Source organism: Bos indicus, chromosome 9 (assembly GCF_029378745.1).
Source record: "Bos indicus isolate NIAB-ARS_2022 breed Sahiwal x Tharparkar chromosome 9, NIAB-ARS_B.indTharparkar_mat_pri_1.0, whole genome shotgun sequence".
NCBI lineage: Eukaryota > Metazoa > Chordata > Mammalia > Artiodactyla > Bovidae > Bos > Bos indicus.
Window position 1 is genome coordinate 39,958,432 of NC_091768.1, and position 27,113 is coordinate 39,985,544.

General features: G+C 43.2%; 1 long non-coding RNA gene across 1 annotated transcript in view; it reads right to left on the bottom strand.

Moving 5' to 3' along the window:
- The window catches only part of LOC139184910 (uncharacterized), a 53,176-nt gene that overhangs the window by 2,692 nt on the left and 23,371 nt on the right, over positions 1 to 27,113 (bottom strand). The window contains exon 3 of the long non-coding RNA XR_011568443.1: positions 8,739 to 8,899. This is a non-coding gene — a long non-coding RNA (uncharacterized lncRNA). The remainder of the gene's footprint in view (positions 1 to 8,738; positions 8,900 to 27,113) is intronic.

A 27,113-nucleotide genomic window follows, 5' to 3' on the forward strand; every position in this document is an offset into this window, starting at 1 on the left:
GCCTCCATAACAGGGCTTTTTTTTCTGGCAGTGGCAGGCTTGCAGGCCCCATCTTGAGCTCCTTCCAGTGTGGCTTTTGCTCTGTGGGCTGGGCTCTTCTGACTCTGCAGCCTGGACAAGGCAGTGATACAAGTGGCCTGGGACATGGGAAGCCGGCCTAAGACCGCTACCTTCACCCCATCTGAGTTGATCAGAATCCCCTGGGGAAGGTTTTCAGGACCAGCCTCTGCCCTCAGTGAAACCCTGACACCTCCTGGGTACCGTGGTGTCTCCAGGTTTCACAACGGAAAATTTTGAACATTTTTTTTAGATCAACAAAGGATCTTTACTTGGTCTTCCGAGAGCAAGGTTGTGGTGATCTCTGAGCCAAGTCAACACTGTGTTTCTGCCTCTCCCACCACAGCCAGACCCAGGAAGGGCACAGGGCCTGGCGTCACTGAGGTGGTCCTTAAAAGGATAAGGGAGGTTGACTGATGGAAGGAAATCACTTGCTCACAGCCTGTTCCTCAGGTGGCTGAGGACTGATTTCTCCAGTGTCTCTGACCTGCACAGAGATGCAGGGAGCAGGGACAGCCATACCCTCTGTGTCAGAGCCTCTCTCCAAGGCCTCAGCGCTGCAGGGAGTGGAAGCCTGGCTCACTCACTCCACAGACAGCAAAGTAGGACATTCCCATAGTTCTCAATGCAGAGTGAGAGGCTGTGTTTACTGTTCACCTTACTCCTTTTAGGCATATAGTTCCCTCTTAGAGAAGTGAACTCAGGTTGGACTCCTATAATTAAAGTGTTTGTTGAAGTGCTCAGCAGTAAGGCCAGCTAAGAATCCCAGGACTGGAGATATAAGAAACATAGCCAACATTCCATTCACAAGTCACTCGGCTTCTTGTACACAATTAGCCCATAACACAAGTTTGTTTTCAAAGGAAGGAAAACAGAAAAGAGGGTAACAGTCATTCCAAGGAGAAGTCCTGGAAGGAGGCATCTCAGCAGAAGCAGTGGTCCCCTGCCCGGGAGTAGGTCCATGAAAAACGGGAGCAGGAAGAAGTCACCCTCGGCTCCGACAGAGCCTCGGGGAGCTTGCCCCACCCACAAGGCTCTCAGCGTTGTGGAATCGGGTCCTCCAGTGAAGAGGCTTTGAATCTACAGGCGCAGTGGTCTCTGTTTAAGGAGTCTGCCAGCGGTGTAAAAGTTACACCCTAGGGTCTTGACACTATCCTTCTGTCCAGTGAAATCTTTCTGCAAATGCTACCAAATAAATTCTTTATCTAAAGCAATGCTCTTAGTTTATCACTCTAAGATGCTCGCAGTCCTACAGCAGACATTTCAAAACAACTAACATTCAAGCTCACGTTGGCCACTGTGACTTCATTTTGAACTACTTAATCCTATGTTTTGCACAAAATGAGTAGGAGTCATAACACAAAAGAAATCACATCACAGCATACAGGTGTTACTGGAGTAAAACGGCAGACTAGAAACCCGTCATTGTCTATTCATGTACCTTGGAAAACGTCTTGTTTTAATGACAGGTGTGGTGAGGGGGTGAAAGCGCACCCCCTCGGGTGTTTCTCAATATGGGACATCCGGAGCAGGGTCGGGGGTCACCCTTCCCATCTAGTGAGGTCTCTAAGAAGCAGGTCAGTGGGCACAGGCCGGTACAGAGCCCTCTGTTTGCAATTAGCACAAAGAGCCAATTCAACAGCCCACAAAGCTCATCTTCCATAATAGTCCTAATTAGAAACATTATACATAAGGAGGGGAAACAATTTACACCGACTATAGTATGAGCTCATGGAAACAGAGTTGTTTGTTTCTTAACCCTGAGGCTATAGACACACACGTCTCAAAAAATAATGCATATGTATTTTAAAGCCTGATATTTTCAGACACTCTAGAAAAATGTGGCAGCAGCAATATGCTGTGGCAAAACAGGCTCAGTGCCCCACCTTTACTTCCTTTGCTCTCTGTATTGCTGAGTGTTAGGATTTGTCAGGAGCTTAGTACTAAAAAAAAAAAAAAAAAATTTACAACCTGTTCTTTCTTCTCTCTTCTTACATAACCTTGAAATTTAAACATCTTTCTGTCTGCTTTTTGTCTTTTTTCTGCTGGGCAGACTCTGATAATGTTTCCCTTGCTTAACGGAGCAGAAATCAGCATGCGTTTCTGTTTAGCAGTGATGCTGCCTGGAGGAACAGTTAAGTCAGCACGTTACTTGCGTTAACACTGATATTACTTCACTGTTGCTAGGGGAGCCAGAGAGAAAAGACAAAGAGCATAAACCACAGCATCTATTTCACTGATACGCTGCCATCAACATTCTTCTCTCCCCTCCTTCTGAACGGGTTTTTGTCTTTTAATTTTCTCTGCAATTTTTCAGTCTGTAGAAGTGGAGTGGAATTCTCCCTTCTGGCTTTGGGAGATTCACAGGGAATATGATCCAAGCCTCACCTTCAGTACGACCCCATCCCCCATGCCTCTTCTTTTTCTGTCTCCTGCTCCTGTTCCCTGACTATACCCACAATAGCTGGTGCATAAGTGCATGGTATGTGGGTCTGCGTTGCCTGGGTTTGAATCTTGGCTCTTGGTCTTGTGATCTTGGGCCACTTCCTTAACCTCTCTGAGCCCATTTCCTCCTCTGTAAGATAGGCGATATGCTGGTCCCCTCCTCATGGCATTGTTTTCAGCATTAAATGAGCTATTGCACATGTAAAGAGCTGAGAATAAAGTAAGGATTTGATAAATACTGTTTATCTTATCATTTATATTCTCATAGCCTTCTAGATTTTCTTGGAAGCTGGTCCTTGGCAAAATTGATAATGGAGAATAACAGTGTGTCCAGAGTACACATAGCTCATTAGACTCCGTATAATGAATACCATTTTTAACTAGCACCCCCCCCCGCCCCCCCACCGCCCCAAACTGTGCAGAACGTAAGAAATTGTTTATGGTTTGGAAAGCACATCAGGACCTTCCCATGTTCTGGGGGTGCCGCCTTAAAAGGTCTGGGGAGCATTCTACTCTCCTCATGAAGAGGCAAAGACCAATCAATGGAGAAAGCACCCCAGCCCCTCTGTACCCTGTTCCCTCCTTCCTGCCCAAACTGAAGCCTTTTCACATGGGCTGGATAAAAAGTCTTGAGAGGCACCACCTCAGGCTGTACAGGCAGTGTGGGAGTAGTAAATAACATCCAGTGAATCTGCCTTAAAGACAGTAGTTGAAATAGTTCTTCCTTTAGTTGGATACAAGGTATACTTTGCCATGAAGTTCTTTTGGAGGAAACAGTTTAATTTTCCCACGGTTTTATTTATGCAGAAAATGTTCCACTTTCAGACTCTGCTTAATTCAACAATTTCTGAAAATTTACGAGTTTACAAAAGAAGTTAAAATAATTACCAAGGTATGGTATAGAGGGATGGTTTATTGACCACTGTAACATATCTTTATAGGCACATATTGTATGTTTCCCCAGGACTTTGCTCTGGCCCCATCTCCTCCTTTGCCCAGGAGCCTGGCTTAGCTCTGGCCACTGAGGAACTGCTAGGAGAGAGGTGAAAAACTACAGCTGAGTGGCTCAGATCGTTGCTCGAGCTTTGAACCAAGGAGCAATTGTAAGTAACTCCAAACACCGATGCTGCACTCACAGCACAAAGAGAAGTTCCGTTCCTTTGTGCTGCCTGGAGCCTTTGCCAGATCTTAGGTCACGTTGCCCGGAACCATGTGGTCCTGCAGTGAAAGGTCCCATTGTGACGACTAATCAACAAGGCAAAGCCAAGGTTGCCTCGTGTATCAAAACCTGGAACGGCCTGACTATTTACGTGCGGAGAAGTGTGTGCTTAGTATTGTGTTCAAGTAAATGGGGAGGGGGCATTTCCTTTAAAAATACTAAAAGCAAAGAAAAACAGCTAATCTGCTCAGTGTCCAAATGGAGCCTTTTTAAGTGACCTGAAAAATGGGCTATTGCTTTCATTGTTTCCTTCCTTCTTCCTCCTCTTTCTCTCTGACACTTGTCTGCCTTTCCAAAAACTTCCTCTCATAGTGGACTCAGGTCCCTGTTGGGAAGTTTGCTCTACTGCATGGATGAATAAGTAAAACAGATTACTACAAGTGCTCTGAAAACATGGACAAAAAGACTTGGAAAAGTTTATGATAGAAAATTCCAGCAGGGTTTGGAGTAGTTCTTGTGGGTAAATGATGTAGTGAGCTGAATGCATATTAAAATTCAACATCATTAAGAGCTGACTATTTTACACTTAAGCACATCATTTTTCAGAGGTGGGCATCTTGAGTGCAAAATCAAGACCTTAGCCCTGTCTGGGTCATCCAGTGAAGCTGTCTGTTCCCGTTTCCTTGTTTACAAGATGGTATTTTGGCTCCGATGATCTTCAGGCTCCCTTGGGAAGTGTTTGGGGTATGAGCTCTCTGCCTCTTCCTCTTCCTGGTTCTGAGATTCCATGATAATATCCTTCAATTATTCTAGGAGACTGACTTGATAGAGAACATCTGGAGGGAATTGAAGCCTCTACATTATCAACGTAGAAACCGAGGTAAGGGGCCAACACTGAAGGCACAAAAAACAGCAAATGTTGAAATGAGGAAGATAGTGAGACGCTGAGAGCAACTTGACTTTCTCTTTGACACAAAGGAGTCTTTATTTGAAGTTAGTTTTTTTCCTTTTCTCCCACGAGCTTACTTCTTTGAAAACAACTTCATCAGAAGTCAGGAGACCTGGCCCAGTTCAGAGTCTGCCACAAACTTGGGCAGCTCCCTTCTCCCACCTCAGTTTCTTCCCTGGTAAATGGGAGGTATGGACTTAGATGACTTCAAAAAGCCCACCTAACAGCTAACATCCACGATTCCAGGAATTCCAGAAAATGCACACTAAAATCTAGGTTTGGAATCAAGTGAAAAACCCGACCAACTGTTTGAATGAAATGATTTTCAGACATTGGACAGCAGGCAGTACACGACAGTGATTTGTGAGGGAGCGGGGGCAATGAGGATTACCCCTAGCTTACTGCCTGGAGAGAATTTCAGGCCATAGCATTCGGAAAGGGAATATTGGTGGAACCCAGAAGTATTCATTAATAGGGAAGATGGTGTTGGGATCCCAAGGAGACTAGTGAAGTTAGAATTCACAGAGTGGAATATTGGAGAAGACAGCTACACAGAGAATGCTGGAGTTCTACAGAACTCCTTTGAGTCTTCATATGTATACTGAGCAGTGGATGCATATAAGGGAACTACATGAGGCCAGGGAAAGAATTATCCAAAAGGATTAGAGGGAACAATCCCTAGAGATCACAAAGGACAGGGAATGCAGCCCTTTCCCACCAACCAGGGTTGAAAATCTTATAATTAGTGGGGCACTGAGTAAAGTACTTAGAAGGGTATTGCCTCAGTTGTGGGGCCTTAGACTAAACCTGTTCTGGTCCTTTTAAGCTTAAAAGAAAGACTTGAAAGGATCAAACTATTTCCAAGTAACTTATGATGTGCCAGAACAACACTCAAGAATATTTTAAAATACTGGATTTCCCAGGTGGCATAGTGGATAAGAATCCACCTGTCAATGCAGGAAACATGGGTTCAATATCTGGTCTGGGAAGATTCCACTTGCCCACCACAACTACTGAGCCTGTGTGCTGAACTACTGAAGCACGTGTGCCTAGAACCTATGCTCCACCACAAGAGACGCCACTACCAAAGCCTTGCATTGCAACAGGAGAGCAGCCCCTGCTTGCTGTAACAAGAGAAAAGCCCACACAGAGCAACAAAAACCCAGCATAGCCAAAAATAAAATAAAACGAATATTTAAAAAATATTGAACAAGGTAAAATTCAAACAAGGGAAATCTGAAAAAAATTAAACCAAGGCGCATCATACTCAAATCTCTCAAAACCAGTGATAAAAAGAGAATCTAAAAATGGAGGAAATTTTTATGACATAAAAAGAGGAACAAAGATAAGGATGATATGAGAATTCTTGTCAGAAACAAAGCAAGTAACAAGACAGGAAGAACAATAATCTTGGAAGTACAGAAAGAAAAATATTGTCAACCTATAATTCTATACCCAGCAAAAGTATCTTTCAAAAAAATGAATGCAAAAGAAAGACTTTTTAAGACAAAAACTGAAATAATTGATCCCCAGTAGACCTGTACGATAAGAAATGTTAGAGAAAGTCCTTCAGTTTGACATAAATCATAGCAATATTTTCTTGGATCAGTCTCCTAAGGCAAAGAGGTAAAAGAAAAAAAAGAGAGAGAGAGAGACAGACCTAAGAGAGAGAGACAGACCTAATCAAACTTAAAAGCTTTTGCATAGCAAAGGAAACCATCAAAAAAACAAAATGACAACCTACAGAATGGAAGGAAATATTTCCAAATGATGTGACTGACAATGGGTTAATACAAAAAATATACAAATAGCCCATACAACTCAATATTAAAAAAAAGGCAAAACAACCCAGTCAAAAAATGAGCAGAAAACCTAAATAGACATTTTCCCAAAGACAAAGACATGGCTAACAGGAACGTGAAAAAATGTTCAATATCACTGTATATAGAGAACTGTAAATCAAAACCACAATGAGGTATCAATTCACACCCATCAGAATGGCTATCATCAGTTCAGTTCAGTTCAGTCGCTCAGTCATGTCCGACTCTTTGCGACCCCATGAATTGCAGCACGCCAGGCTTCCCTGTCCATCACCAACTCCCAGAGTTCACTCAAACTCATGTCCATCGAGTTAGTGATGCCATCCAGCCATCTCATCCTCTGTCGTCCCCTTCTCCTCTTGCACCCAATCCCTCCCAGCATCAGAGTCTTTTCCAATGAGTCAACTCTTCGCATGAGGTGGCCAAAGTAATGGAGTTTCAGCTTTAGCATCATTCCTTCCAAAGAAATCCCAGGGCTGATCTCCTTCAGAATGGACTGGTTGGATCTCCTTGCAGTCCAAGGGACTCTCAAGAGTCTTCTCCAACACCACAGTTCAAAAGCATCAATTCTTCGGCGCTCAGCCTTCTTCACAGTCCAACTCTCACATCCATACATGACCACTGGAAAAACCATCACCTTGACTAGACGGACCTTTGTTGGCAAAGTAATGTCTCTGCTTTTGAATATGCTGTCTAGGTTGGTCATAACTTTCCTTCCAAGGAGTAAGCGTCTTTTAATTTCATGACTGCATTCACCATCTGCAGTGATTTTAGAGCCCCCCAAAATAAAGTCTGACGCTGTTTCCACTGTTTCCCCATCTATTTCCCATGAAGTGGTGGGACCAGATGCCATGATCTTCGTTTTCTGAATGTTGAGTTTTAAGCCAACTTTTCCACTCTCCACTTTCACTTTGATCAAGAGGCTTTTTAGTTCCTCTTCACTTTCTGCCATAAGGGTGGTGTCATCTGCATATCTGAGGTTATTGCTATTTCTCCCGGCAATCTTGATTCCAGCTTGTGTTTTCCAGTCCAGCGTTTCTCATGAGGTACTCTGCATATAAGTTAAATAAGCAGGGAGACAATATACAGCCTTGACGTACTCCTTTTCCTATTTGGAACCAGTCTGTTGTTCCATGTCCAGTTCTAACTGTTGCTTCCTGACCTGCATACAGATTTCTCAAGAGGCAGGTCAGGTGATCTGGTATTCCCATCTCTTTCAGAATTTTCCACAGTTTATTGTGATCCACAGTCAAAGGCTTTGGCATAGTCAATAAAGCAGAAATAGATGTTTTTCTGGAAGTCTCTTGCTTTTTCCATGATCCAGCGGATGTTGGCAATTTGATCTCTGGTTCCTCTGCCTTTTTAAAACCAGCTTGAACATCAGGAAGTTCACAGTTCACGTATTGCTGAAGCCTGGCTTGGAGAATTTTGAGTATTACTTTACTAGCGTGTGAGATGAGTGCAATTGAGCGGTAGTTTGAGCATTCTTTGGCACTGCCTTTCTTTGGGATTGGAATGAAAACGGACCTTTTCTAGTCCTGTGGCTATCATCAAAAAATCTGCAAATAACAAATGCTGGAGAGAATGTGGACAAAAGCGAATTGCAGCCACTATGGAAACTAAGTATGGAAGTTCCTTAAAAAACTAAAAATAGAACTACCATAAGACCCAGCAATTCTACTCTTGGGTATATAGCCAGAAAAAAAACAAAAACACTAATTTGAAAAGATACATACCCCCAGTGTTTATAGAAGCACTATTTGCAATAGCCAGGACCCGGAAGCAACCCAACTGCCCAATCAACAGACTACCAGATTAAGAAGATGTGGTATATGTGTATGTGTGGAATATCACTCACTCAGCCATAAAAAAGAATGAAATGCTGCCATCTGCAGCAATGTGGATGGACCTAGAGAATATTATGCTTAGAGAAATGTCAGAGAAGGACAAATGCTGGATGATATCACTATATGTGGAATCTAAACAAAATAATACAAACAAATGTATATGTAAAACAGACTCACAGATACAGAAAAACAATGGTTACCAAAAGGGAGAAGGAAGTGGGGAGGGACAAATTAGGGATATAGGATTAACAGATTCAAAGTACCATATATAAAATAGATAAGCAACAAACAATTATATCCATTATCTTGTAATAACCTATAATGGAGTATAATCTGCAAAAATATTAGATCACTATGTGGTATACCTGAAACTAGCACAATTTTGTAAATCAACTATATTTCAACTATATTTTATATTTCAAAAAAAAAGAAAATTGTCTTTCCCCCACAGGTATAATTACCTCCATGAAGGTGCTTTTTCATCTTAGTACTCTGGTCCCCAGCAGTGAGTGAGGTGCTAATGAGGCCAGGGAGGCACTCAGGAGAGCCTTCCACTGTCACCACCCTGCTCCTGGTGAGCTCACTCCCAGCACACCTGGTGCTTGGGCTGCAGTCTGTTTGCCTGGAAGGAAAACAGGAGAGGGTGATGACGGGCCCAGTGACTAAAGTCTGCATGTGCTATGTGCCCCTTTTCAGCAGAGGGGAGGCTTCTGGGGCCAAGCTCAGCTTTGCAGCTGCAGTCCAAGTCAGTCCCAGAGGAGGGCCACAGGTGGTGCCTCTGCCTGGGGATGGGCTGGAGGCCCCCTACCTGGCTCTCAGGAACAGCTCCTGGTAACAAATCAGCAGTAGCTGAGCTCTACCCTGGTTGAAACCTTGACACTGGTTATTTTTTCTTTTTCATGCCACAAATAGTACATGTTTTTAGTAGAATAAATTAGAACATGAGTTCAGTTTAGTTGCTCAGTCGTGTCTGATTCTTTGTGACCCCATGAATTGTAGCACGCCAGGCCTCCCTGTCCATCACCAACTCCCGGAGTTCACCCAAATTCATGTCCATCGAGTCGGTGATGCCATCTAGTCATCTCATCCTCTGTCGTCCCCTTCTCCTCCTGCCCCCAATCCCTCCCAGCATCAGAGTCTTTTCCAATGAGTCAACTCTTCGCATGAGGTGGCCAAAGTATTGGAGTTTCAGCTTTAGCATCAGTCCTTCCAAAGAACACCCAGGGCTGATTTTTAGGATGGACTAGTTGGATCTCCTTGCAGTCCAAGGGACTCTCAGGAGTCTTCTCCAACACCACAGTTCAAAAGCATCAATTCTTAGGTGCTCAGCTTTCTTCACAGTCCAACTTTCACATCCATACCTGACCACTGGAAAAACCATAGCCTTGACTAGAGAGACCTTACTGTTTGTCTAAAAGTTATCAATGTTTTTGGTCATGTCTTTGAGTCTCATATCTTTGTGGGGCTACTGTTAATATATATTTTTGCAATTAAATTTGTTTTCCTCTTATTAATCTCTTTCTTATTACAGGGGTTCTTCAGCAAGAAACTAGAAGGGTGGGGGGAAAATATTTATCCTCCCCTACACAAGTAACTGAACTTCTGTGATAGAGGAGGACCTTGATAGAGAACATAGAGAAGGTGGAGAAGAAGAAGAAGAAGAAGAAGAAGGTGGAGGACAGGAAGAGGTGGACCTCATCAATTGGAGAAGCTGCTCCTGTCCTTTCCCCCTGTTAACTTATCTTACCCACCCTTTCCCTCTTCAGGTTCCCCTCTTCTCTCTCTCCTCTTTCACCCTTTAATTCCTTCATGCTTTGCCCCTTCTGCCATTTCAGTCTGGACTTTCCCCTCTCCTGTGCTCAAATTACATACTGTTTTGGGCTTTGAGCTCTCTCCATTGCTCAGCCTGCCTTCCTTTGTGCCGGCTTCCTGACCAACTGCCATGTGGTGACAAAAGGGCTGCAGCAGCCTCAGCGTCACACCCTCTTCCATCTGTCTACTGCAGGAAAGACAGTGTCTTCCCAGGGGCTCCTCAAGTTCTTTTGTGACCCTTTCATTGGATTGACATAGGTCACATGCTCTGAGTCAATGACTGTGGTTAGAGAATGTGATATTTTGATTGGCTATCTCTGGGCCACTTGTTTCAGTCCTGGAGTTGGGGGTGAAGCCTCAGCCAGTCCACAGGAGCTAAAAGTCGAGGAGGGAGACCCTTAGATGAAAATCAAGCTCTGTTCTGGGAATCAAGGTCTATGATGGGAACATCTAGCACAGGAAATAGTGAAATGCTCCTTGCATTTTATTTTGCTTTTAAAAAGGAGTGATCAAAAGAATACTAAATAAATAAGAATATTAAATGGAAACAGATCTAAAGGGCACACAGTAGCCTATCTAATAACATTTTTTTTTTGTCTTTAAAGAAAAATTTCTCATGTGTCTTATAAACACAATGGATTTTACTTGAACCAGCTAGTCTTCCTCTTCACCCAAATTTACAGTTTTAAAAATAATTTTACTATAATGAGAACTTTTTCAATGCCAGGTCTTGAGCTTTTATTTTTATAATAATAATATTTTTAATCCTTATAACAATTCTGCAAAGTAATCTTAATAATCCCATTTTATAGATGAATATGCTGAGGCTGAAGGCAGTAAAATACTTCTCCCAGGTGACACAATTAGTAGCTCCCACCAAGGGATTCAAGCCTAGGTTGTATAAACCAGAATATCTTAGACAAGAAAACATAAAAGTTCCCTAAACTTGTGTTTAGTTGAATTTTTGAGGGCTTTTAGTGCTCAAAGGGCTTTTGAGTCTCGGAAGCTGCAGCCTCAGTTTGCTTTTGAACATCCCAAAGGCCACAGGGGCAGAAATAGCATTAAGTGGAGATGTAATCCAAAAGAAGAGTCTAAAATTTCAGATACTGTATATACAGAAAGATAACTGTGCTTAGTCACTCAGTCGTGTCCCACTCTTTGTGACCCCATGGACTGTAGCCCGCCAGGCTCCTCTGTCTGTGGGGATTCTCCAGGCAAGAATACTGGAGTGGGTTGCCACGCTATCCTCCAGGGGATCTTCCCAACCCAGGGATTGAACCCAGGTCTCCCGCATTGCTGGCAGATTCTTTACCGTCTCAGCCACCAAGGAAGCCTGAAAGACATACCACTTGGGTCTTTTCAAATGGATTAAAGGATGCCACACCTACGTTTTCCAAAAGGGCTATTTTCTTTTGGTGTGCCTGGACTGATGAGGTGTGTTGGGGGGATTCTTAGAAACATTCTGATGCCATCTCCTGGTACAGTCAAGGGCTTGGGTACTGAAATACAGGAGAAATAAGCACCCATTGAAGCACCTTAAGGTCTCTCTCCCCTCTGTTCCTCCAGGGATTTCTACAGGATAAAGTTTCCTTTTAATTTCTGCATCACATCTTTAGCACAGTTTGACTTCTTGGAACTCTTGGTCACAAGATTTCAGGTTTGAAGTGATAGCTTTTGTTACTATCTTATCTGCTACCAGAGTCCCTTTTCTGTTACAGAAATTCGGAGCAGGAAAGTTGATGCTTTCCCCAACAGGTGAGTCACTAAGAAAATGTTTGAGTTCTCAAAAGGTGATGGTTCTACTCCAAGCTGGTGAATTTCATGAGCAAACAAAGCTCTGTTTGTAACCCTATCAGATAAGAATAAGCTGCAGTGTGCTTTCTGTTTGGTACAGGAAATAGGAGGTGGGTGATTCCACTTTGTGGAATTTGGCAATCTTCTCTTTGGTCAGTATCTCTTATTTTGTTACTCATATTTTAACGAAAAGAAGAGAGGTCTTTTAAAAGACTATGAAACCCATATTTTGAATGGAGATAGGTAAGGAAGGAAGCGTGGGATGTGTCCAGAGGTCAGACAGTTCATGTCTTTGGCTGGAGCAAAGGGTGTGTGGCGGTCAGGAGAGTCAGCACCAGTTCAGGGAGGACCTTCGAGGCTCGGCTGAGGAGGTCAGGCTTTATTCTCAAAACAGTGGGAGCTACTGAGGATTTCTGATGAGAACTGCATTTTAGGGAGACTAGTGTATTAATCATGTGTGAAATGGAGTGGAAGATAGATAGTAGACACAGGGAAACCCGAGAGAGGTCCACTATCATCTCCCAGGCTAAAGAAGGGAAGCAGGGAATGCAAAAGATATCATGGGAGTAGGGTGAGGTGGCAGAGCTACAGCAGAGATAAAAATTACAGAGTCAGAATGTATATGGAGGGCAAAGATGGTGCCAATATTTCTGCACTGGGTGAGTGGGAAGATGGTGGTGACATGGAGAGATGTGGAGAGAATATACGGCAGGGGGAGCATAGGTTTGAAAGAAAAGATCATTGAGTCTCCTTTGGGACGCAATGAGTTTGAGGTGTTCATGGGACATGCAGGTGGAGATCAGAAGATGACAAGGCCTTGGAGGCTTAAGCTATTAGCTAAGCTTTTGGTCCAAGCTTCAGCTTAAATGAGCTATCTGAATTAAGGAGTTGGTTGAAGCAGTAACATTGGATGAGAACATGGAAGGAACCAAGCAAGCAACCAAAGCTAAGGGGCACCAGGCAGGTCCTTGAAGACCCTGCCTCAGGGAGCAGTTGGAGAAGGGCTTAGATAAATTGTTGAACAGGAAGAGAGCAGGGGTCTGGAAAGCTGAGGAAAGAGATTTAGGAAGGAAGTGGTCAGTACTATCCACTTTGGCGAAGGGGCTGAGAAGGTGGAGAATGGAAGCTGGTGATCTTTGAGAGGACAATTATTAAGAACAGAAGTGTGAGTCAAAGCACAAAAAACACGCTGAAAATTACACTGGGTGTAATTAATGTGACTGTAGTAGTATAATGTAACTGAAATATAACATTTAGTTAAATTGATAACATAAATAATTTTTAAGTGTTTACTATGCATGTGTGCATGCAGAGTCACTAAGCTGTGCTTGACTCTTTGTGACCCTGTGAACTGTAGCCCGCCAGGCTCTTCTGGCATGGAATTCTCCAGGCAAGAACACTGGAGTGGATTGCCAGTTCCTCCTCCAGGGGATCTTCCCACCCCAGGGATTGAAACTGCGTCTCCTGTGTCTCCTGCATTGGCAGGTGGATCCTTTACCACTGGGCCATCTGAGAAGCCCAAGTGTTTCCTACACCCTCAGAAATTAAATTTAAATGTAATAGTACATTTAAATATGGCTTACATGGCAAATTTCATGTCATATTTTACCACAAAAAAAGTAGGAGAAAAATTTAAACATTTCAAAAGTTGTATTATTCTCTACACTTTTCCTATGCTTGAAATATATCATAATAAATTGCTTTAAAAAGTAAGTGGAGAAAAAATTAAGTGGTAAGTCAGAAATGGATGTAGCAAATACAGAGTACTCTCTAGAGGAGTTTGAGAGCTGAGTGAAGGAAAAAAGGATGGATGACAGGGCTTGACAAGGATAACGGGATAAAAAGAATTTATTTTTCTTTTGATGCGGCAACTCGGACATGTTTCTAGATTTAGTATGAGGATCCAGAGGCAAGGAGAGAACGAAGATGGGGGTGGGGGTGGGCATGGAGTGGGATGAGTGGTGATATTCCAAAAGATGTGTCTATGTCCTAACTCTTAGAACTATGAATGTGACCTTATTTGGAAAGAGGGTCTTTGCAGATGTAATTAGAGGATCTTAAATTTAATCTGGATTATCCCAGTGCATCCTAATCCAATGACAAGTGCCTTTATAAGAGACAGAAGAGAAGACGCAGAGAGAATAGGAGAAAGCCATGTGAAGACAAAGGCAGAGATGGGGGTGATGCAGCGTCTGCCGAAGAGTGCCTGGTGTCACCAGAAGCTAGAGAGGCAAAGAAGGAGTCTTCCCTAAAACTCCTGGAGGCAGCATGGCCATGCCCACAGCTTGATATCAGACTTCTGCCCTCTGGAACTATGAGAGAATACATATCTATTGTGTTCAGCCATCATGTTTGTGATTATTTGTTACACAGCCTAGAACAGTAATATAGGGGTGGGGAGGGCCTTTGGCCACAGTCTGGTCCTGAAGCAGACCTGGGGCTGGGTCTCAGGCATTATAGTGTTCTACGCCCACCCCGGGGCCAGCGCAGGTAGGTGCTCGGTGATTAGTAAAGAACCTTTGGGATCATATAAGCAGCACAGGATTTCATACGCAGAAATAATTTTCCTTTGTCTTCACATTTTCTTCTCTCTTTCCCATTCAATCTTAGGAAAAATCAACAAAGATTTCACAGTACTAAAGTCTTTCTCTTGCACCTTCCATCTTTTCAGCTATGACAGTGGAGCCAGCGCGGCCCTGTGGGTTTCTAGGGGAAACCTTTTCTGGGAGCTTACACCTCATGCTCCTTCACACAGACCATGTGGCTTGGGTGCTTGTGATCGAGCTGGGCGGCAGGTGGTGAAGGGGAGAGCTCCGGGGAGGCCTGGAGACAAGCCTTCCCCTCATAACCGCTATGTATATTAGCTGCTGACAGACCATCCCAATCCTTCCAAATTCCAGTGACAGAGAGGGCTTCATTGAGGCACCTAACAACCAGAGAGAGCTGACTGTCCCTTTAGTCAACTCTCTTTGGTGTTTGAATGAGCCATTTATTCCTAGCCCAGCAAAAGCTGATGGATATGGTGGAAAAGCCTTTCCCAGGGAGAAACTAGAAGACAGAAGCTTATAAGTTACCTGAGGACAGGAGAGACTATGCCACACACGTGAGCCTTACATGCTGGAGTCCCATGCACACAACAGATGCCCAGCAATGTCTTTTGTTTTTCCATCTATACAAGAAACTTCACTTTTTAAACTTAACCCATATGCCACTCTACTTCCCACATGGAATATTTCATCATTACAAAACTACCAAAGTAATTTAACAATTTTTTTTTTTAAGCAGGCTTTACTGAAGAGCTTTTGGCTAAGACCTTTGAATCTGTGCCCTTGAGGGGCTCCAGGGCAGGACTCCAGCAGGGTGGTGTAAGACTTACTGTCCTGACGTGGGTGGCAGTTGTTAGAACAGGGACTGTTTCATTTTATTAACAGAGTGAAGCATGCTGTCAGCAGGCAGCAATAGACACAGTAAAAGATGCAACCAAATCTGACTCTGATCCATCCTGCTCTAGCCACAGGCAAACTCTTCCCCTTTATGGGTTCTCTAGGAGAAAGATGAGAATGAGACCAGGAGAGTCCCCTCGAAGAGGAATTACATTGAAGTCAATCTACTGCGATCCGAACATTCTGTCGCCCTAAAACTGCCCCTAGCACTGTTTTCTAAAAGCAGAATGCAGTATCCAGAGGGTATCTTGAATTCCACCCAAGAGATTTAGTTTTTGAAGAGCCTAAAAGATTCCCAGCATATCTGTAGGATGAGTATGAGAGCCAGATTCCAGAGGTTATATTGTCCGTGGGTGCTACCCTGCTTACCAAGAATTTAAACATTCTTAACAAGAAATAAACGTTCGTTCAGCTGAAGTAGATGTATCTAAGAGGCAAACCTTTCTTAAACCCCACTAACGTACAACCTCAATCCACAACTGGATTCAATTACCGCATGGAAAGAAAGGCATTTTCTCATAAAGCCGCTCTGTTTCCGTGCCTGGCTGCGAGCGGGGTCAGCCATGACAAAGACAAGCCTGTGCCTTGTTTTTGGTTGTTTTTCTTTTCAAGCTCTTTCGCTGGCACTGCCAGGCCCCAAGCTGTTTGGATCAGTTATGTGGGGGCAAGTTTACTTGTTTTGGCTTTCAGCCTTTCTGTCCAGCGTTGAAGATAGAAGAGCAAGCTTGTGACCTATTGATCAGTGGAACTGATGGGCTACCCAGCAGGACCCAGTGGTTACACCATGCCCACGTGCCCCTCAGGTGCAGCACTTGTGAGGAAGGTCAAAATTCTAAGGAAGGAGTGTGGGGGAGACTGTAGGGGACCTAGAGGGGTCTAGCATAAAGGAGTCTGAGTGCTACTGTTCTCAATTTTTTTTCAAATATTAATATTAATAATAATATATAACATAGAGAGTGCTTGCTATGTGCTACTCCCTCCTAAGAGCTTTACATATAGTAACTCACTCAATCCTCCCAACAAACCTCTGAAGTACTATCATTATATGCACTTTACAGATGGGAAAATTGAGTCACAGAGACGTGACATGATTTTCCCAAGGTTACACAGTAAATGGCTCAGAGCCCAGACCCTTGATCACTACATTGTCAAAGAGGAAGTTGCAGAAACTTAAAAACCATCATTGGTATCTATTTAGCTACTAAGCACATATGCAGCATTCTTAATTCAGTCTTTGCTTCAATACACTCAAAGGTACTTTGTATTGCTATATGCACATTTTAAATCATAAGACCCAGGAGACCCATGTGGCCCAGCCTGCCTTGGGGCAGAGAAGAAATGATTCTTATGGAAAGCCAGTGAGCTTTCATAAGAGATACTGCACCCAAAGGAGGTGAAGGCCAATCACTCAGCTGTCTTATCAGCAGCTCAAGCTTCTTGCATGAACTTGGCTCTCTGATAGGAAAATCTGGGACTTCTGACTGGGAATGAACACGGGCACAGTCCAAGTTTCCAACCATCAGCTTAGTTCATTATGACTGGTATCATTTTGTTGCCTCTTGGTTCCAAATTTACTCTTCATTACTTGCTTGACAATAGTGGAAAAGCAGTTCTCTTTGACAGCTAATGTGGTGTTAAGTTGCGTCAGCAAAGGGTCTTGAAGGGACACTGTGAGAAGTGGCTTTCTTCCAGGTTCTAGTACACTGGGTCATTAGGAACATGCAGTGGGCATGGCTTTTCCTGCAATGCCAGGTAGCCACAGCAGTAGTGTCTTCCTGTGGGCAGCTTCTCTGGGCATCTCCCCGTGAATGACTTCTGTTGGAACCTCCACAGGAAGCTTCATAATAGAATGCTCAAATGGGCACCCCATTGGGTAGCTTTGCAGTGAGTCTGGGGCCCGGTACCCCATTCTATGGATGGCTTCCTCAGCAGTCCAGAGAACAGGTTTTGCAATGCTTCACCAATATGGCCCCCGATGAACTTTTCTACCATCCAGGGAATATACCTGGACGGGCATACTCTCTCCATTGAGGAGGTACAGACCTCGACCCTGAGAGGAGGCGACCTCTTCCTGAATGTTCTGTCTCAGCCCTAGGGATGATAGCTGCTCCCTGTGCTTCTATTCCTGTTTTCCTTTAGTGTTACCTTTACCTCTTCCAATGCTGAGCCAAATTCATGGTTACTCCAATTCCCTTTCAATAGTCCTTTATGGTAAACTTTCTTTGTAGAAGTTGCTGTGTGATTTCTGTCTCCTGTTTGGACTCTAGTATTAATACATTCACTGTATTTTTTAGTCCACCCTTTAAAATAAAAATGTAACCTCCTTTAAGAAGCACGGAAGAAAAAACATAAAAACACTTGCACAGTAAATACTAATGCTTAAGTAAAGATATTTACCGCTAAGTTACAAAGCTCTGTATCCTCTTTCAACTCTTAGTTCTATATCTGCATGATTCTTGAAAGTGAAAGTGAAGTTGCTCAGTTGTGTCCGGCTCTTTGCGACCCCACAGACTGTAGCCTATCAGGCTCCTCTGTCCATGGGATTTTCCAGGCAATAGTACTGGAGTGGATTGCCATTTCCTTCTCCCGGGGATCTTCCCGACCCAGGGATTGAACCCGGATCTCCCGCATTGTAGACAGACGCTTTACCGTCTGAGCCACCAGGGAAGTCCCTGATTCTTACATAGTTGTAATCCTTGAACACAACCGAATCTGTGTTCTATGTTCACCAGTTTGACATTAAACAGTTTTGTGTAGTCCCATGTAGCCACTGTCCACATACTCTTGTGCTTATTATCAGTCATGGCAATATAATATTTCATCTTTTTATATGCTAAGATTTGCTCAGCGTGTTCCCGCATTGGACACTCGGGTTGGTTCCTGCTTTTCCATGTTACAAAAAGTACAGAAATATCTTTGTGCAAGTTGCATCAATGTTATGTAATTTTTCCTCCTGTCTCTCCCTTTCTCCTTTCTCTAACAGCTGGGCTCACACATTTTCCCACTGGTAGACAACAGATTACAGGAACAGAGGAGAGAAATACGGGGGAATATCTGCTCATGAAGGAGGATGGAGCTTTTACTGAAGTAAAGGCTTCAGGAAGCAACAGATGCTTGGCTTACTCAGGGAGCAACTCCTGCCAGCAAGAGACCTGGGTATCAGTAACAAGGGGCGATAGCTGGCTGGAGTGGGACACACTGAGAAGAAAGTCCTTCCAGAGACCAAGGTTGCCTTTTTCTTGGGTCTCTCATATTGTAACTTGTGACTAATGCATTAGTCATACTGAACACGTGGAAACTACACAATATATACTAGAAAAACATTTTAGTTCTCAAGAATAGCCTCAGAATCAGACAATACTTGAAGTAATTGAGAGTGGGAAGCACATTGCGATTATTGCTCTCTGACATTTTAAACCACCAATAACTCAATTGTTTCCTGAATTCCCAGAGAGTCAAGGAACACGAAAAACCCTCTTTGTCACACAGCTAAGTAAATGTTAACCTCATACTTAAATCTTTTTTTTCCTCACAAAAAAGCATTCCTGGAAGGGTGCCCCAAAAGGAGCTTAGGCATAAGCGCTCACCATATGAGGTTCATATATAATGCTTATCTGAAGATGATTTCACATCCATTCTTAAAAAATACTTTTGCTGTACATGCATTTCTCAGTTATATTCTCTTGTCACTTTGAAGATACTGTTCTAGTTTTCTGGGTTTTGTTGCTATACAAAGATGTTGGCTGACAACCGAATTATTTCTTTGTAGATGATTTGTCTCTTTTTTTTCTGTTTCTTGCCTTTAAGATCTTCCTTTTTGAGCTTAGCATGCTGCAATTTTACTACAATGTGCCTGGGTACAGATTTTAAAAATTGATCCTGCAAGGTATACATGATACTTTCTGTGGATTGATACTGCTCACCAGTGGAGCTTCTTGTCCTTTATCCCTTTGGATATTGCCTGGTCATCTATTCTCTCTAGTCTTTTCTGGGACTCTCATGATCAATATATTAAATCTCAGTTTCTCTTCCAAGTCTTAACCCCTCTTTCATATCTTCTATCTTCCTGTCTCTCTCTACTATATTCTGAGCAATTTCTTCAGACATGCTAGTTAACTGATTCTCTTTTGAACAGTGTCTTTGTTGCTATTTAGTTAGACTCTTTTGCAGCCCCATGGACTGTAGCCTGCCAGGCTCCTCTGTGCAGGGGATTTCCCAGGCAAGAATACTGGAGTGGGTGGCCTACTGTTTAATCTAGCCATTGAGTTCCTAATTTCTACAATTATATTTTTCATTTATAAATGTTTTACTTGGCTCTTTTTCAAATCTGCTTGGGAAAGACAAATTTCACAGTTTCTCCGTACTTGAACACACTTAATGATTCCATCCTGGTTTTCTTTAAATCATATGCAGTATTTTAAACTTTGCATTTAATAATTCCAATACCAAAATCCTAGGAGTATAAATGCATTGCTTGTTGCTTCTGCTTTGTCTTTCCTGTGGTGGCTCTTTTCCTTGGTGTTTGGCCGTCTTTGATTTGAAACTCACTTTGCTCCACCTGTGGGCCTCCTAAGAGCCTCCCTTGGAGGCGCTGACTCCAGCAGAGGTCTCCCTTTGCTTCCTCCAAGACCTAGAAGGCCAAGCAGCCCCCTTCAAGGGTCAGGGCTTAAAGCAGGAGACTTAGTTTGGCTTTTGACCCTTGTGATGTGTCTAAGGCTTAGTGTTTATTTTGCCATGTGCTTCCCACCTCCTGCTTAAGCATGATCGCAGCTCATGGCTCACTTCTTTAGACTCTCAAGGGTATCTTTGCTATCTGCAAGCTCAGCAGTACACATTAAAACCACGCTGTATTCAGAATCTAATTGTATTGTGGCAGGAGGGTCTCCAGAGGATTGGCTCTGCTGTAATGCTGGGAATGGGTGGCGTGTATTCATGATATTCAGGGCATTCAGACACAGCAGCACAATATGCACAGGCTGCAGGAGACCTGGTTTGCACTTCAAATTTTAAGACACTACAAAAGATATAAAAGAAAATCTCAAAGCTCTCTGTGCCTTCATATATATGTACGTATGTGTATGCATGCATATATGTATAACACACACATATACTTTTGTATATATAATAAAAAAGAGACCAGTGAAGAGCTGATACCTGAAGTATTTGACTTCCTTTACAGAGCTGAATTGGTATTCAGAGTGGGGTAAATAGAGGCCCCAAGAGGGAATCAGTAAGACCTTATCTTTGAGTCTCTATTTATAAACCAGATCTTGCCCTACTGGTATTTTATCCCTTTGGCTTCATAATTATAAGACTTAGCTAGTAATTTTCATATGAATATCCCTTTTGAAAGTTCCCTATAATTTCCTTATTTACAAGATGGGTGCTCATTAGAGGCCTCCTGGCTCTATTGGGTGAGTTTTATCCGTAGACAACAAACGGATGGACCATGTCATTTTCTCTGCTCGATGATCTTGTAGTGAAGGATGCTGAACTCAAACAACAGCTTAAAGAGATGCACCTTGCTTCCTACTTCTGCATGCAAAATTAATGTTTTTCCCTTTCAATAGGCACTTTCTCAGAAGGTTTTGAGAGGACTGGTTTCTGCTTTCATCACTAAAGTCTCCTTTGTTTGGGGGCAAATGGATACTTGTATATGTATGGCTGAATTCCTTTGCTGTCCACCAGAGACTATCACAACATCGTTCATCAGCCATACTCCAGGACAAAATAAAAAAAAATTAATAAAATCCCTCTGATGTGCATCCATCCTCCCCCTGGTACACCAGAGTCTGCCTGGCTCTGCCTCTGCCCAGCTCTGCAGCTCTCTACTGAACTTTGTAGTCTTCTCTAGTCTTCCAACGGAGAAAGAAACGGCAAGCCACTCCAGTGTTCTTGCCTGGAGAATCCCAGGGACGGGGGAGCCTGGTGGGCTGCCGTCCATAGGGTCGCACAGTCGGACACAACTGAAGCGACGCAGCAGCAGCAGCAGCAGCAGCAGCAGCAGCAGCAGCAGTCAGTCAGTCTTCCAAGCAGAATGATCTGAAACAAGGCTTGCTTCTGGGTTGGGAATTAGTTGAAGAAAATCTGGGCTCTGAACAAAATCCACATTTAAAAGAGTGCGTCTTTTCTTTTATTGGCTTTTGCTCTAAAAAGCAAAGGCTGAAAAACAGCTGTTAGTTGTTTATACAGTATTTTTTATTTAAGTGTTAGACAATAGCTGTTTTCTTCTCCACTTAGAATGGCACATTTTTTTCTCAGGCCATTTAAGTCTTCTCTCCCGGTGGTCACAAGTATTGGTATGCACCTCCACCCTCTCCCTAGGTTTCTGGAGGAGATTAAGCTTTTACGTTTTGTTTTTTATTTTTCTTTCAGTTTCTGTTTTTTTGTTTTGAAGTCTGACTTGGGTTTCTCAGGATAGATGGCTGAGTTTGGTTATCAGGTCAGAATGTTGCAGGTCACTTTTGGCGTCAACTTGACACAGGTACTCACAGCAGACACTCTAGAGAAAATTTCTTTAGTTTCAGAGTGTTTGTGGCTAGATCACATGAGCAGAATTAGATATGGACTTACTGATGATCATCTGTTCTTGAGCCCTAAATATTGCTGGATGGTTTCCTCTGTTTGTAATTCAGAAGATGATTCCTGCCATTCTCCACTTTCTTGGACATTTTCTTGGGATACCATCCTTCATCATCATCCCCACTATCCAGAGCTAAGCATCACACCATGGGCCAGGCTACATCTAACCCAGTTTCCAGACCTGGTAAATTCTTACAAGGCGTCATCCAAGAAGCACTGCAAGCTTGTTGAAATAAAGATGCCCATGGATGAGAGGTGATCTTCGTGCTCTTCACTAGGACACCAGGTATTTGCAAATCCATGATGATACTGCCACCTCCAATCCCTTAAAAACCCCCTAAAGTTACTCCTCAATCTCACTTTCTGTCACATATAATTAAACAATATTTGCTCTTATTTAATAAGGAATAACACATTATGATCTTTTTCTCTTAAAATAAGTGGTCCAAAATCAGATATTAGAAAAAAGTCCCCATGTATACAACAGCAAATACTAGGCTGCTGCTGCTGCTGCTAAGTCGCTTCAGTCGTGTCCGACTCTGTGCGACCCCATAGATGGCAGCCCACCAGGCTCCCCCGTCCCTGGGATTCTCCAGGCAAGAACACTGGGGTGGGTTGCCATTTCCTTCTCCAATTACTAGGCTTGTAAGTCATTATTTCAAAAACAGGATTTGTGATAAATAATATCCCCCTTTGGGAGATGTAAGTTTTTGATATATTAAAGACTCTGAGAAGTCCTGTAGCAAAGAAACTTTATGAAGCTGTTTTCATGGGACAACTCTTAACCTCTCTCAGGACATCCACTGTGAAGAACGGGTTGTGAAGTCTGTCTTGAAATTCATGTTGTCGGCATCCTCACATTCTGCTTGGCAGCTCAGGCCTAGGAGTCCCTGGGAATCCTGATCTCAGTCACCCTATTCTACTGCTGCCAGCTCTCTGCAAACCTCATCAACTCCCTTTGCTTATGGGGCAGGTTCAGATCAGGACCAACCCCCGATAATGATATCAGTCAGACTCCCACTGACTTCCTCAGAGGCTTGAACTAAGAGGAGAGAAGTACCCGCGGTTGACTAGAATCGGCCCCTCTCCACTGCTGTCTTCACCTGCCCTCTTCCTTACTGGGGGCACTTCTCCCATGCAGTACATCTGCTTCTGTTATTAACCACTGTATGGCTTGCCTGCCGCCTTGTCCTAGGTGGTGGACAGAGCTGTGATTGGTGTGAAAGACAAGGATGAACCACAGCACCCTTACAGAAAGGGACAGGTATTCCCAAAATACAGGAGTATGGGCATTTACCCTGAACCACATTAAGGCTGGCATGGAACATGAATTCTAGATTGAAAAGGGCCTGGCAACCACAAAGAAACACATGTGACTTTGCAAAGGGAGAAATGCAGACAGTGACTAGGAACACTGCCTTACACCCCCACAGGTGCCAACTTCCTGAGTGCGGAGGCATCCATTTCAGTCCAGACATCACAAACCTTTGTAAAATCATGTGCCAAGGTTCTGCCCACTCTCCCTGCATCCAGGCACAGGTTAGGGGGAGCAGAGGGGCAAGATGGAAGAGGAGGGAATAAGCACATTCTCACATGCCACTGTGACTTCTCACAGGAGAGTGACTTTCATCTGTCAATGAAATCTGCCTCTATCATGCTTGCCATGCACGCATGCCACAGGGTACATGCAGTGTTAGGCAACAGGTTTATTTAGTTACACTCATGCCCACATCCAGTGTACATGCCAGGAGAAAATGAAAAGCTAGAAACTGTTTGCATAACAATAATTAGTTTCATAGCTAAGTTATACACAATAGTGCTTTCAGCTATTTTGTTACCAATCTGCCCCCAGGAGCAAGTAAGGCTGATAAAATGTTTATGGGCTAGTAAATTTTTTTCTACTAATTTGCAAGGCTATAATAAAACCCATGAACTTGATGGCCTGCAGGAAACATAACAAGAACTGGGAATGTACAGTAATGTGGAGCTAGAAGGCCTCTTAAAGTCCTACAGGAAATGACTCCCAGAAAGGAGATGAATCACAGTATTTTAAACAGAGAAGAATGATGCTAAGTTTGTGCTTAACCAGTTACAGCCTGGGAAAAGACCTTCCAGAAACAAATGGTGGAAGCTTCCTGCTTTCAATTATTCTTGCTTTAAAGAAAATTAATTCAAATATACAAAAAACGATCTTCAAATGAAAACAATGAATGGAGCACAGTTTATCCTGCCTTGTAATACTAACTTTTAGGACTGCAAGTTTTTTTTTCTGCAATATACACAGTCACACTGCGCCCTCTTGTGGCAGAAAAATGATTACAACCAGAATATAGAAGACACCCTGCTGTAAACTGTTCAAAGGAAAAGACAGTTTGCAGAAGGTGGTTGACAAGAGAGTCACTGCTGGGGCACCTGAGAGCATGGACATTTGAGTGGGACTGTTCTTGCACGAGGGGAGCTGCAGTTGAAAGGAATCCTAACGTCTTCACAGATGCAAGGAAAAACTCATCACAGAAAACTGAGTTTTAATTTTCTGTTTGCTATTAAAGGCTTAACCATTTGAACATTTTACAGCTAGCCCCATCTATAAATAACAATAATTGCTACCATGTAGCAAATGTGACAGGCAGTTTGCACACATCACCTCATTTCGCCTCAAAACTATGAGGTTATATAGGGAAACTGGAGCTTGGAGATAGGAAGTAATTGTTGTGTGTTTACCCAGTTAGTAAATGGCAGAGCTGGGATTTGAATGAATCTTCCCGATTGCATAAGCCTGCACATTTCCCACTGTGCTGACTTGACTCTAACTAAATATTTCTTGAGTACTTAATACATGTGAGACACTGCTGCTGGGTGCCCTGGGACTTACTCCCCATTCTTCAGGAATTTATGGCCTAAATAGGGGATTAAAAACATACATGGAAAAGAAGCCACCATACAATGCAGTGTACAAGGACCATCTATGTAGAACTAGTTTTTAAACAAAAGATCTGTATGGTCATGTACATTTTCTCCATCAACTTCAATAGCTTTTGCTATTGCTTTTGGCCTAGAAGTGGCTCACTTCTAACCAATAGAATATGGCAAAGTTGATGGGACCCACATGAGTATGTGTGATCATATGTCTGTTACTTCAGATTTTAGCAACCACTTTGCTACAGTCTCTTTCTGGCTTTGAGGAAGCAAGTGATCATGCTGTGAAACCCTGTGTGGTGAGTAACAAACTATGGGCATCATTTAGCAGCAGAGGGTGGCCTCTGGCCAATAGCTAGCAAGATATGAAATCCTCAGTCCTACCAGAAAATGAATTCTGTCAATAACTGTCCCCAGTGGAGCCATGAATGAGGTCACAGCCTGGAAACAACCAGAGGTCACGTCTGGTCACAGACGTCTTGACTGCAGCCTTGGGAGACTCTAAGCTGAGGTGTCACCTACCCATTCCTGGACTCCTGTGTTAGTCATTCAGTCATGGCCAACTCTTTGTGACTTCACAGACTGTAGACCCCTAGACTCCTCTGCCCATGGAATTCTCCAGGCAAGAATACTGGAGTGGGTAACCACTCTCTTTTCCAGGGGATCTTCCCAACCCAGGAATTGAACCCAGGTCTCCTGCATTGCAAATGGATTCTTTACTGTCTGAGCTACCAGGACTCCTGACCCACAGAAATAGTAGGTAACAAAATGTATGTTATTTTAAGCCACTAAGTTGGTGTCAATATTGTTGCTCTGCAATTGATAACTAGTACAATTATCTTTTAGAAATTTTATAATTTTAACTCTTAGGTTTAGGTCTTCAATCTATTTGCAGTTAATTTTTATAGAAGGTGCGAGGTAAGGATCTTTCTCTTTTTTTCTTTCAGTTTCTTTTTTTCATATGGCTAATCCAACTATTCTATCATCAGTTGTTAAAAATACTATCCTCTGCCCACTGAATTGCCCTGGGATCTCTGTTAAAAGACACCTGACTGTACGTATGAGAATCTATTCCTGAACTTTCTGTTCAGTTGTTCTAGTTACCTTTACACTAATGTACACTGTCTTAATTTCTGTAGCTATGTAATAATTTTTACATTCCTGTATTTGTATAAATAATTCCTAAACTCCTTCAACTTTGTCTTTCAAAGACTTTTGGCTATTCTAAGTGCTGTGCATTTCCATGTAAACTTTAGAAAGCAGGGTCATCACAATGCAAGAGCACCTCCTTTGCTTGCCCTGTTGCCCTACAAGTACCACAGCCTCTGCCTTGAGCTTCCTCAGCCCTAAATTACTTACCTGTGTCTCACGATTTCAGGGGACACACATCAAGCTCTTTGAGAGGTTTCCTGGATGTTCCTCTTACTAGGGTCGTGAGAAGGTGCCATTACCTTTGGAAGGTAGTAGCCATTCTTGCCAAGAAACCCTTTCCACCAGCCCACTCAGTGGAGTTCCAGGTGGAGAGTCACTGGACTGCTTTATGTCTCCAGTGTGGGTTGCATTCCTGCCCTGCTGTGTTGAACATCTTCATCCTGGTCTGTCCCAAAACTTGTTTTGTGTGCCTGCTGCTGCTGCTGCTGCTAAGTCGCTTCAGTCGTGTCCGACTCTGTGCGACCCCATAGACGGCAGCCCACCAGGCTCCCCCGTCCCTGGGATTCTCCAGGCAAGAACACTGGAGTGGGTTGCCATCTCCGTCTCCAATGCATGAAAGTGAAAAGTGAAAGTGAAGTCGCTCAGTCGTGTCCGACTCTTAGCGACCCCATGGACTGCAGCCTACCAGGCCGCTCCGTCCATGGGATTTGCCAGGCAAGAGTACTGGAGTGGGGTGCCATTGTGTGCCTGACAGTTATCATATCTTTGCATCTTACTCAAACCCCCAATTTAACATTTTGTTATACATTTTAGATAAATTATAAAACATTTAAATAATTTCATCTAGCATTTTTTGTTGTTTTATAGGAAGAGAGTCGTCCAGGGAATCAAGTGTGCAATACTACCAGAGACAGGAAAGTGAAAGCGTTAGTTGCTCAGTTGTGTCCGACTCTTTGTGACCCCATGGACTGTAGCCCGCCAGGCTCCACTGTCCATGGAATTCTTACTTGGAGAACTTTCTTACTTGGAGAGGTAGGAGAAATAGAGGAGGACTTTGCCTTCTGAATATATTGGAAGGAAGAGAAATAAATGCTCAGAACCCAATAAACCTGAATTTTTCCAAGTTCTTTTCAACCC